A 12,156-nucleotide genomic window follows, 5' to 3' on the forward strand; every position below is an offset into this window, starting at 1 on the left:
TATTTTTTCTCTCTTGGAGATGCAAGTCAGGGTATCACCTCCGCAGTGAACAAAAACGTCTCTGAACTGAACTGAAACACGGGATGCAAATGGGCACCAGAAGGCAGCTACTTTTACTCACTGATGAACCACATTTTTACTAGTAAGTGAAGGGCAAAAATTTTTGTAAACTCATTGACAGTGTTCTGAATCAACCTAAAGATGTTCCAAGTTACAGGAGTTATATTCTAACAAGCTGGAATATAATTAGACAGTTCATGCCTAACAACTATTCCAGACACATGTTTTTAGAAAAGTTCTCAGATATATGATATTTTTTCTATTAACTTTAAAAGGATATACACAAGTATGCAAGGTGGCTTTTAGATCTTGATTACTATTAATAATGAGCTCATATGTGTTTTCAATTTCCCTTTTTCTGAGTTTTAACATTTTAAAGCAGAGAGCATCTCCAATTCTTAAGGATTTTATGTTACTTGTTAAATATTCTGGTCTTTCAATTTAATCTACAATCAAATTTATGGACTGAAACTAGGATTTAAAAGTACAAGCCTAGGAGCAATTTTTGCTTCCTTTAAACTGGGTTTTTATTTTATTTTTAAATAAAGTAAAAGCTCATGTCAAATATATCTGTGTGCTGTTAAAATTAGAACTTCAATGTCATATACAAGTTTGAAAGTTCTTACCTTTATAACTAGTTACAGAGAAGGGTTGATTACTATTACGTTCAATTAAACAATGCAGTTTGCAAATGAGTTGTGCAAAATAAGGAGAGACTGTCCCAGAGAAAGCTATTCAATGACTCTAGAAAAAAGACAGGCAGTGGGCTTTCAAAGTAGTCCTAAAAACCGGACCACAGGCAGTACTGCTAGAAATCAGCAGATACTGGCCAAACTTCAGGAGTCAAATTCAAATGAAATTTAAAAAATTACAGAAGTCTAAAACATGGAATCTGTTTATGTACTTAGGAGTATAATTTTCCCTCCATATGTTTAATTGCTGATAACTGGTTCATCTATCAGTCTTCTATCCCCACAGATATATTCAAAATGGCAAACAGAAATGAGGCACCCAACTATACTTGGAAAAGTGGACAAGAATTAAGTAGCCTTAGTACCTCTAGATATCAGACTTCACAACAGAAAACAGAGAGGAAAGAGGTATTTTGAAGAAAAACTATGCTGGCATGATCTTTCTTTAAATGGCGCTCCTTTCCCTCAGGAATATTTAAGCACTTAGCTATCATAAATGCTCTAATACTGTTCCTACAGCACACATGAATGAACTGAAGCAAAGAGAGGTCATCTTCTAATTAGTCAAAAAATCATAGATGAAAACTCCCTTATCATGGCACTCAGTCCCAGACCCTGCTGCTTGAATATGCTGTTGGTAGTGATCAACTTGACAGGAAGTGTTCTTTGAGTACAAGTAACCTAAAGACCATCAAATAGTGTTTTACAGACATCATAACAGAGCTTAAAGGTGAGCAGAGAATGATGCTGTAGATGCTGGTACAGAATTCCTCTGGAGAATGAGAGAAACATGAGAAAAAGTGGGAAGATGCCTAGTTGAAAAAATAAGAAGTGGGCAGTGGAGACTGGAATTGTGGGCTCAGCAGAAGAGGGTGTTAGCATCTCTCTGCTGAATCAGAGGTAAGTGAAGATAAAGACATCTGCAAATGGACAGACACAAGTGGAAAAAAAATTGCTTTTACAAAGAAAGCCAAGGAAAAAAGATATTAGTAATCCAAGGGAATTATGCCAAAAGCCTGAATAAAAAATGTTATTGTACGAAGATATTGCCCATGGGCAATTGCTAACTATGACACACCTGGCCTCATTGGTGTGATTCAGAGAAGGGTTTTCTACACACAAGATATTCCTCTTCTCCTATTTACTTTTTCTGATGTTATCATCCCCACTTGGTTCACGTCTGTTATCATAAACTAAATTTCAGTATTGCTAAACCCAAGCATAATTACCCCAAATAAATAAATTAAAGTTAAAAAATGGCAGGAGTCTAAAAATTCTAAATGTGAGGCTCTTCCTACTTATTCTTTTGGTTTTGAAGGCACAGCGTGTTCAGACTTGAACCAACTTGCCAGCAGAACAAGTCTGAAATCCCAGAGCTTCACTCAGGCACAAACTGTATCTACATTGCAGCAGAGCCACAATCAGCTAGAATTTGTGGAAAAAGTACCAGTGAGATGTTAAGCCAGGTGAGGTTCTTTACAGGATGCTGTTTTGCAGAACTGCTACAGGTTCAGTCCTGAGCACTGCCTCAATTTCACAATTCTGGCAGGAATTTTTTGCACCCAGGTCTTATCTTTTCTATTAATCTTTCATATATCTTCCTTGAATCTAAGTCCAGTTAGAAGAAGCTGAGTGGGACTCCTGCCACCCACTGTGTCCCTTTTGAGAAAGGATGCTCCATGCAAAACTCTTTGGATTTAACCAACAGAGGTCAGAGAGGAGGTATATCACAGAATGCAAAAAGTACAAAGCCGAGCCTCAGCTCAGGCAGATGAGTATCTTTAGGGCCTAAGAATCATAGAATCATTTAGGTTGGAAAAGACCCTTAAGATCATCGGATACATGACAGAAATTAGTAATACTGGAATCTTTAAAACTGGAACTTTAGACTCTGTGAAACTTTGTCTGCATGTTAAACAGCTACTGCAACCTCATGAGGCTAAACCACAGCCCAGCATTGTATGGTAACACACCTGCACAAATGGGGATACATTCAACAAATTACCCATTAAAATGAAAGTTCAAGTTTACAGTAATGCAAGCCAGCATATTAAGAGGAAAACACACAGACTTAATGAAAAGGTGAGAAATGGCAACAATTATTTTGATCCATTTTTTTGAATGCCACTACATACTTGCATGTTGTGTTGTTATAAAGAAGTCTCTTCGTAATCTCTAAAGTCTCTAAAATGCCAGAGAAGACGTAAAGCTTTTATAAAATCAGTACTTATAATAAAGGAACATGAAGACTTAGCTGAATAGTATTAAAGGTTTACATTTGGTACCTCACCTGCAAGAGTACAGTTCAACTACTAAAAGAGTCAAAATTGGACAGCTCCATTGCCCAGAGACTTCAGAAAGTGCAACTGAAATACAGCAGCTGTAACTCAAAGGCTGCAAATGCAGCCACGGAACACATGCACCAGAGGAAAAAAAAATTACTCCAACAACCTTTCTTAGAGTGCTGTTGTGCAGCCCTTCAGCATGATGCACTAAACAAGCTATAGCCACTATGCATGAAGTATATTCTGTAGTATTTACGTACATATGTTTAGTTTAGCCTTAATTTTTGTACAAAATATTCCTCTTTTTATTCCAATAAAGGACAAAGTAAATTAAAATTTCATAACCCACAGCACCTTCATCCCAAGATATCAGGCCATGATATTAACTTCAGCTATTATGGCCAGAAGCATCCAGTGGTCAACTTATTACAGAAATTTAATAACTCAAATAATCTAATAATTCTACTTTTATGAAGTCTAAATTATGGAACACATTAATGATGTCATATTGCACCAAGATTACCTATAAAAGCTGCATTCAGTGGCAGCAGATGTTAACTGAGACCCCTTCTTAAAGTGTAATCTACAGGAACTGGAGGCCTGCCTCCTTATGCAGTCCTGGTTGGACTGCTTCATTTCTTACCGGAGATAACAAGGGGAAGAGGTTTCTTACCTAAATGGGAGGAATGCTTGTAGCCTATTCTCACAAGGGTCATTCCAACTTTGAAATTCTCTTCAAGTTAATAAACTTCAGGACAGGATGAGTCCGTCACTGACAAAAAGCTTACTGAAAAGGCAAAAAGCAGTGTGACCCCTTTGCAAACAAGACACAAGGAGAGTTTGGCTGCGTAATATATTCTCATTAACACTTACAAACTGTGAGTCATTTTGGTTTTTTAATTACAATTATGGAAGGCATTTTCTTCATAAACAGATAAAGCATCGTGGTAGGTGGGATGATTCTGCCAGATAAGCTAATAATGTGCATATTGCTTAAGTGTGATTAACGGCCTGCTTTAGTTGATGCCTGTTCCCAGCAGAGATTACCTTTATTTATGAGGGTAGGGAAAGGAGCCAGGACCAAAACTACACAAGAAACACAAATAGTGAAGTGTGTTTGGCTTTACTATTAACAATATGGCATTCAAGGGATTCTCACTGGCCACTCAAACTGCTTTCCCAGGCTTTCCCAGAGTACTTTTTAAAAGGGCAAAGGAGCTCAGGCAATGTCAGTGACAGACTCAGGACAAGAATTGTACTAGATAATGCCTTCTCTTAGAAAGTGCTAAAATGACAACTGCTAAAACAGGCATTCTTGTGACAAGAATGATAATAATTATAAATTGTTAAAGCTGAATATCTAAATTGATTAAGCAAGTAATTTTCCTCTATATCATTTTATTCAGCTAGTGCATAAAGAACTCTGTAGGTAATTTTTTTTTTTTTTTGGTAACTTGAAGATTACGTATTAGACTGCAGAAACTTTCATTATACAAGAAATCCAGTTACTAGAACATGCCATTCATCTAAATCATTTAGAAGAACATTTCAGTTTATACAGCTTGTCCATAATGCATTTAATGCTTGATTCTTCCGCATTCCTAGGATGAACGAAGAATTAAGCTGATGGACGTCCTGGAATCAATCCAGCATTTTAAACTGGCACAAATTCTGTTTCAATGGGCTGGATACTCTCTGAAAGATAAAGAAGCAGCGCTTTAAATGCAAAGCTCAGTCAGAATTCTTTCACTGCAAGAATCAAACAAAAAATCATATATTTGAATCTCCTGGTTATTCAGATCTTGCTTCTCCCTCAAAAGTAGCAAAAATTAAAAATTAGTTACAACCAGACGCTGCACCCACAACTTCTGTTAAGTGGAGTGACAATTAAGAGCAAGAATACCTTGCAGTAAATTACTTTAAGTTACAGCATGCTCACACTCCCCGTTGAATAGCTCTTACTTTGAACATGTTCTTTGTGTTACCATTCCAGGACAAAACATGTCCAAATAAAGCTTTTGAACAGAAGATAAATGCATGTTATAACTACCTCATCTTTGTAACTTTAGTAACTTTGCTCCATTGTAGAGTTAGGGGATTTATTTTGTTTTGACCAAGTGCCTTCAACCTTCAAAATTTTTGGTTCTGAACAAATCAATTCCAAAGGAAAACTCAGGTTTGTGCCAGAACCACTTGATTTGAAATAGCTCAGAATTAAGTCACACATCAGGCCATGATAAAATGCTTATGAATTCTGAATTCTACAATCATTAGTTTCGTGGAACAGACTAAATAGCATCACAGATACATAAGAACACTGTGCTATTGTAAATACCAAGATGCCATTAAGTAAGCCTTATAGAGGTTATCAAATTTAAACACAGCCGAAGCAAGAAAGAGACTGCATCCTTTTTTTGAAGTTGTTTTCCTCTACTTACATGTTCAAACTCTTACCTAATCCTTCCTCTGCAAAATTATGTAATTTTTGCAATGTTTTCAAGGTAATTACAGAATTAAAACGGGTAGTACCATTGCTAAGCCAGTGTCTGTTCTGCTCTCTTGCTGTTCTAAGTGCCTGAAAACGGGAGACCACTGCCTAGACCTTGAACACAGTATCATGACTATGAAAGCACCAGAACTAAGTGTGACGATGGATAACATTTCCTTAGCAAATATATTACCTTTGCCCCTCAGCAAATACAACTTCCACTGAGAAACCCACAGAAATGCTACAGCAAATTCAGTCTTTGGTGTTCTTGCTGACACATCTCTTCTCATCCTCACCACCAGTACCTGCAGACTTCTTATTCACAGACAGAAAATTAACACAGTACAAAATACAGATTAAAGAACATATTTTGCCTCAAGTTTGTTCTACATAAGGTATAGCACATGATTAGCTGCCTGTGAAGCCAAAAGCTCCTTTAGATCCTCCCAAAAGATCAAAGTAGTACATCTCCAACCACCAACTGGATGTTCAATTATTAGTGTCAATGATGCATAGCAGACTGACCTCATCTTGGTTTTGCTAGCTAAGCGGGTAAGATTTCTGTAAACCTATGGATAATTGAATTAAATTATAAACTACTACAACAGGGAAGCCATTCCTTGTTATTGGTATGGTAAATAAGGGCAGCTGGATGCACATCAATCACACTTGAAACCGAACTGTACAATTACTGAAACATAAGCATATATATACCTGGAGGTATTTAAAAGACGTGTAGATGTGGCACTTAGGGACATGGTTTAGTGGTGGACTTGGCAGTGTCAGGTTTACAGTTGGACTCGATGATCTTAAAGGTCTTTTCCAACCTAAATGATTCTATGATTCTATAATTACCTTCTAAAATAGTTGCCTATTTAAACTTATGAGAAGACTCGCTTTAAGTAACTGAATCAAAGACATTCAGCATTGCATTCCAAAACCTGTCCTCCCTCACTTTGAGAGCAAAAACATCTGTGCAAGCCTTTTCAAGAATATTTTGCTAGTCTTTTCATAAGATGTTTCTTAATGTACTAACTTCTAAAGCATATAATCCTTGCAGGTACAAAGAGGCTCAATCCTTTAGCCCTTGCAGTCCTGTGTACCTCCTCTGCATTACTGAAATTATTCATGAAGTAAAGTTACAGGATGGGTTAAAATTTGGCTTTTTACCTCTAAGGTGCCACAGTTATCTTGGATAACAGCCTTTTATACTGTTAAGCACTAATACGTTTGCAACATATTTTGCAAACAGATACTAGCACCCCAGAACATCAGGTAACACATCAGGTCAAATTACAACTTAAAAAAAAAATTCCTAGGCTTAAGGGAGCTTAAGCTCAGTATTGTTGGAGCAACCACTTACTTCAGACACCTAGACTGAAACGCTTAGGAGTAGCTGTTAATAGTCCCTTGAGACTCTGTTTAGCTCCATGGAGGTTATGAAGAATAACATCCACTCATTCTGAAAAGTGGGTTATCGATGTGCCCTGCAGAGTATCCAGAGAGGCACAGACCATGAACAGCTATTTGTTATCAAAGTAAAAAGGAAGAACACAGGTTATTCTCAGTCCTGTGCTCTAACCATTCACTTATCCTAAAATATGTAAACTTACTTTCTTCCCTTCCTTTTAGGATAAATAACTAAATGTTACTTTTGAAAATATGATAATCTACATTTTTTAAGCATTACAGAAGGGAAAAGAAGTTCATTTCTGATGATTTCACAGAATGCATGCATCACTTCATATTGCTGAATAGACACCTGAGAATCAAGTTTGTTCTTTAAGAATCCTTGTGAAAAAAATTCAAGGCATTTTCAGTATCTTTTAGAGCAATAATTTTGCATAACTAATGCACTAAAGATGACCACAGTGAAATCCTGACATAAAATTCAAGATAGTCAGGGCATGACTACTGAGTTTAGGTCGTTCCGATCTGTGAACAGCTATCTGGCAAGAAAGTTGACTTGTGTCATCCTGTTATTTACAAGATACAGTGCACATATGCTGCATGAAATACCTAGTTGGTAACTAAGCTGTAAAGTCTGGTACCATGACATCAAACATAACACTGATATTAATGATGTCAAATATCTGTGCTACGTCAGCACTATGGTACAACAGCACCCTCTCTCAGTTGTACCACTGAAGAATACGTAACTGCAAAAGGAATCACCCAGACACTTTAAGCAGCTGGTTCAACTGGCAACTGCTCGGTATTTCCACCCAACCTGATCTTTTGGGGTGAAAACACCCAAAGTTTGAGCAGTTTGTACCTTCTGAAGAGCTGACTGCACCCTTCTACACCCAACGTCACAGAGCAGAGCTGCTGCCATCACCCGGTGAAAGGAGGCTACGAAAGTCTCCTGACTGCGCAGAGCTTTGGGCAGAGCTGCCTTGACCGAATGAGCAGGGACAGAAACCTGTGAGCAGGGCCCTGCACTGCTGCTGCCAACATCACATCTGAGTCCCTCTGTGGGTTCTTTATTGGATCTTCCTTCTGGTCGGGTATGAAAAGGAACTTGCTAGCTACAGGTTAACATTCATCCCAAAATCTGCATCCACATTCAAGAGGATCCCAGAACTAGAAGAAGATGGAATTTAGCCATTGTTTGACAATATTAGGAAGAATCATGTAACAAAGGCATACAACTTCAGTGCAACATAAACCTAACCTCTTCCTTCACCCAAAGATCTCAAAATACTCTGCAAACAGCTTGACCCTTTGCAAGAGCTCTGTTGAGTAGAAACCACCTTCCATTTGTGAATTCCTATTTTGATAAGGAATCCACTACTCCCCGCACCTCCTCCTAGTCAGGACTAGAAATGTTTATGAAGCCTTATCTCCTAAAATGAGAGAACACAGAAGAATTAGATTAGGAAAATTATATAAAGCAACTGTTCTGATGAACAAATTTAATCAGCCTTAGTGAATGGTGTTCACTAAAGAGTGAATACCATTAATGTTGAAAACCTTTCTTTTCTCAATGTGGAAGAGGTAGGATAAGTTTTTCCATTACTGGAACTCACAGGAAAAAGAAACTATAAGTACTTTTGTTTGTCGTCTCCACATCACCAAATGTATGACACTTTCCACAAGCAATACTGTACAGTGAACAAGTGTCCTAAGAAGAAGTCAACGTTAACATTTTCGGAAGGTCTAACTTGCATACTTGCCTAAAGTCTTTAAGTCCCATACAATTGATTTCCTGCTTTATTAGTATTTGTACAGCACCTCCAATTTGAGCTTCAGAAACACAAATGAAACAAGCACCACCGCAACCTCGGGCAGTGAAGCGCAATGCCACCTTTGTTACAGAACAGAAATCGATTTTCTGAAGGTCACTCAGGAAACCTCTGTCAGAGCCAAGAATAAAACTCAGACTAGCGTGTTTATCCCTAACCCCATCCCTCCTTTAAAAATATTCCAGTCTAATCTAGGTTGAATGTTTGATTCTAATTTTGAACATTACAATTCTACTTCCATTCACAATGTAGATGCTGTTGTCACCTTTTTAGTACTATTCTAACCAATTGTTTTAGTAAGACCATTAATGTGGTTGGTTCTGACCTAGTTTTAAGTCTTGTTCTCTCATCCTATTGTTCAATGAAAAACAAAGCACAATTAAGTAATACCAAAATGAAGTCAAATAATACAAAAACAGTAGAATAAGGTTTATTTCCTCAGATGAAATATTGCCCTCCTTCCTGAGACAGTACTGTTGGCATGCTTTGTATTTTTATGACAAAAATAATTTTACTAGTTAAGTATTTTAAATTGCAAAAGGAACCAGATGAACTAACATTCTATGGAAGAATAATTAATGATTTAATTGCTCATTCTTTCTAACTTGCGTTGTTCACTACAGCTGTTATTTAGGTCTGTTTGTTGCTGATTTAAGGGTTTCTTTGCAGCCTATTTCAGGTTCATTGCAACTCAGGTTGTGGCAGATAACACCCCATTTACACTGCAAGTTTGTTCTATCTTGACACATCTTGCCTTGCCCTAGCCTGCAATTCCACGTATCAATGCGATCTCTTCAAGTGACTGCAACATAGTCTGATTCTCTGCATGCTGGGATATATGCAAGGCATGCTCCGAAATGCCTCGTTCTTTAAAGTGAAGATTGGTAGCAGAGACTTTTTTTTTTAAAAAAAGAAACAATCCCAAGACAAACATTCCATTATATAGAAAGTAAAACTGGAAGTCCATTTATTTGATGGCAACACAGAATTTCTGATACACTCAGAAAGTCCATAAAGTCTTAGGTAAAGCAGGGTCTCATAGGAAATGAAAGAGCATGAACAAATGGGTTGTGCAAAATGATGAGATCTGAGAGCGTCAAGTCTTAACGTCGAATCTGTCAATGTAAAATGAGGATAATATTTACCCACAACTTTCACAGATGTCACCATTTTGAAGGAATAAATGTTCACTACTATTCTTTGAAGCCAAAAAGGACTATTTACTGTCATGAGAAATAAAACTGATAGTGGTTTAAGAGCAGAAGCTTTACAATATCTTAACTACAGCTTTATTATATTCTCAATATTTACTCTAATTATGAGATAATTCATAATATTTACTCTAATTATGAGATAATCTGACACAATTTGCTCACTATAGATAACATACCAGGCAGAAAGCAAGAAAAAGCAGAATGTAGAAAGAGAGAGAGAGGTCTCAATCCTGCAAACTGTCCTGGATGTACCACAAAGCCCAGAGGACAAAACCTCATCCTGAGGTTAACAGCTGCCTATTCAAATCCAAAGATTTACCTACACAACATGGAGTGCACTCCAGGTCAGAGATACCGTTCAGATAGTACAAAGCTCTATAAGCTATCAGGAGAAAGTGGCTAACATGTGAAGTTTCCATTCTTGGAGATATTCAATACCAACATGGTCCTGAGTAACCTCTCCGGCTGAACCTGCTTTGTGCAGGAGGTTCAGCTGGGCAATATCTAGCATTTCCTTCCAACCTCAACTATTCTGCAATTCTGCGATATGCCATTCGTATCTGTTTGATCAGAAGACAGACATCAACTGTCATAGAATCATAGAATCATTAAGGTTGGAAAGACCTCTAAGATCATCGAGTCCCACCGTCGACCCAACACCACCATGTCCACTAAACCATGTCATAATCTGCTGTGAGACTCCTCAAACATAAAACACTTTGCGTTAGTAGATCTCAGGGAAAATTCAGGACTCTTTTGTACTTTCCAGTTGATTAAACACTTGGGAAAATTTTCTAAAAATATTCATCAAGTAGACTGAGGTATTATGCATAAATCCAGAAGGCATATGCAGTGCTACAGAATTCTTATATTTAGTATTTAGGAATACATAAGTGATTTTTCTGCTTCTGAGCTAGAATTCTCATACCTCTGTGAACACAGCATTGATTATATGTCTGCATGGCATATAAGGGATGCTTCAAGGCTGCCTCAAGCCCACTCTTCTGCCCATACAGACAGCAGACAGGGAAATCAGCTATGATTGCAGGATGCCCTCCAAACCAGACACTCCGCACATCTACATAGATGCAGCGGCTCTGCATAGTCAGGTTGCACAGCACAAGCTCAATGCTTAAAATTGCTATTTAAGAATCACAGAGGTTCACCAGCAAGAAATCATTGCTAAAAAACCCAAATATTTAATGCTCACAGAATTATTTTTAGAATCTGCTTAGTTTTAATTCTTGCCAGCCATCAATCAAAACACAGCATACTGTGTCTACTTCTGTCAAGGTTTTGCAAAACAGAAACTTGTGTGTTTTAAGTAGTTTTGACATTGAACCCACTTTTTGAGTTCTTTCTAACATTCTGCAAGTGACTCACACTTCTGCAAAAAGAAAAAGGGAAAATACCACAAAACAGACTTTGATAGTGTAATTCTTCATTGTTTTTCTGTTACGGCTCTCTCTCGCAGACAGCTTGCAGTGGATCGGTGATGCTTAACTCAGGAGCGATTCTGCTGCAGTCAGTCAGCACTGTGCGTTGTTTTCCCACTGCCAAAACCATTTCAGCCTCTGCACGAGGCACAGCAGACTTCTGTTAGCGTGTTACATGGTACAGGCTTGCGACAGACGCACCAGGATGCGGGACAGCCACGTTCATGGCCCTGAGATGCTGCAAGGGCACAGCTCTCCCGGACACGGTGGGTTATTTGACGGTGGCTGCGGTATCTTCATACCAGCGTGTTCAGCAGCGAGACCAGAAACTCACCTGTCCACCCAAAACACCCAAGACTAAAGGGCTCTTTAGCCACAAGGACCCTCTCTCAAAAGTCCCAGATCTCTGCAGAGCCTCACGCCCCTGGGTTGATACTTGCAGGCACACACTGAGGGAAAAGTACAAACATCGGGATGTGACCCAGCTGGAAAGGGCTCAGATTTCAAAGATAACAGGAGATTCACCATTTTAAAGTGCCTCATGCTGTGAGCCAAGCTCTGGTCGCGTGTCACTGGGGAGGGGAAGGGGAAAAGCAGCATCTTCCGGGCACACAAATTGATACAACACAGCAAACTCCAACTAACCGATATTCACCGGGACAAAAATTCAACATCTACGGAGTGACTTCTCGCCAGACCGTCCTTCCCGCCCCAACCGCCCCCGCCCCCATCTTTG

The sequence above is a fragment of the Aptenodytes forsteri genome, unplaced genomic scaffold, assembly GCF_000699145.1.
Source record: "Aptenodytes forsteri isolate BGI_AS27 unplaced genomic scaffold, ASM69914v1 Scaffold50, whole genome shotgun sequence".
NCBI classification, from domain to species: Eukaryota; Metazoa; Chordata; class Aves; order Sphenisciformes; family Spheniscidae; genus Aptenodytes; species Aptenodytes forsteri.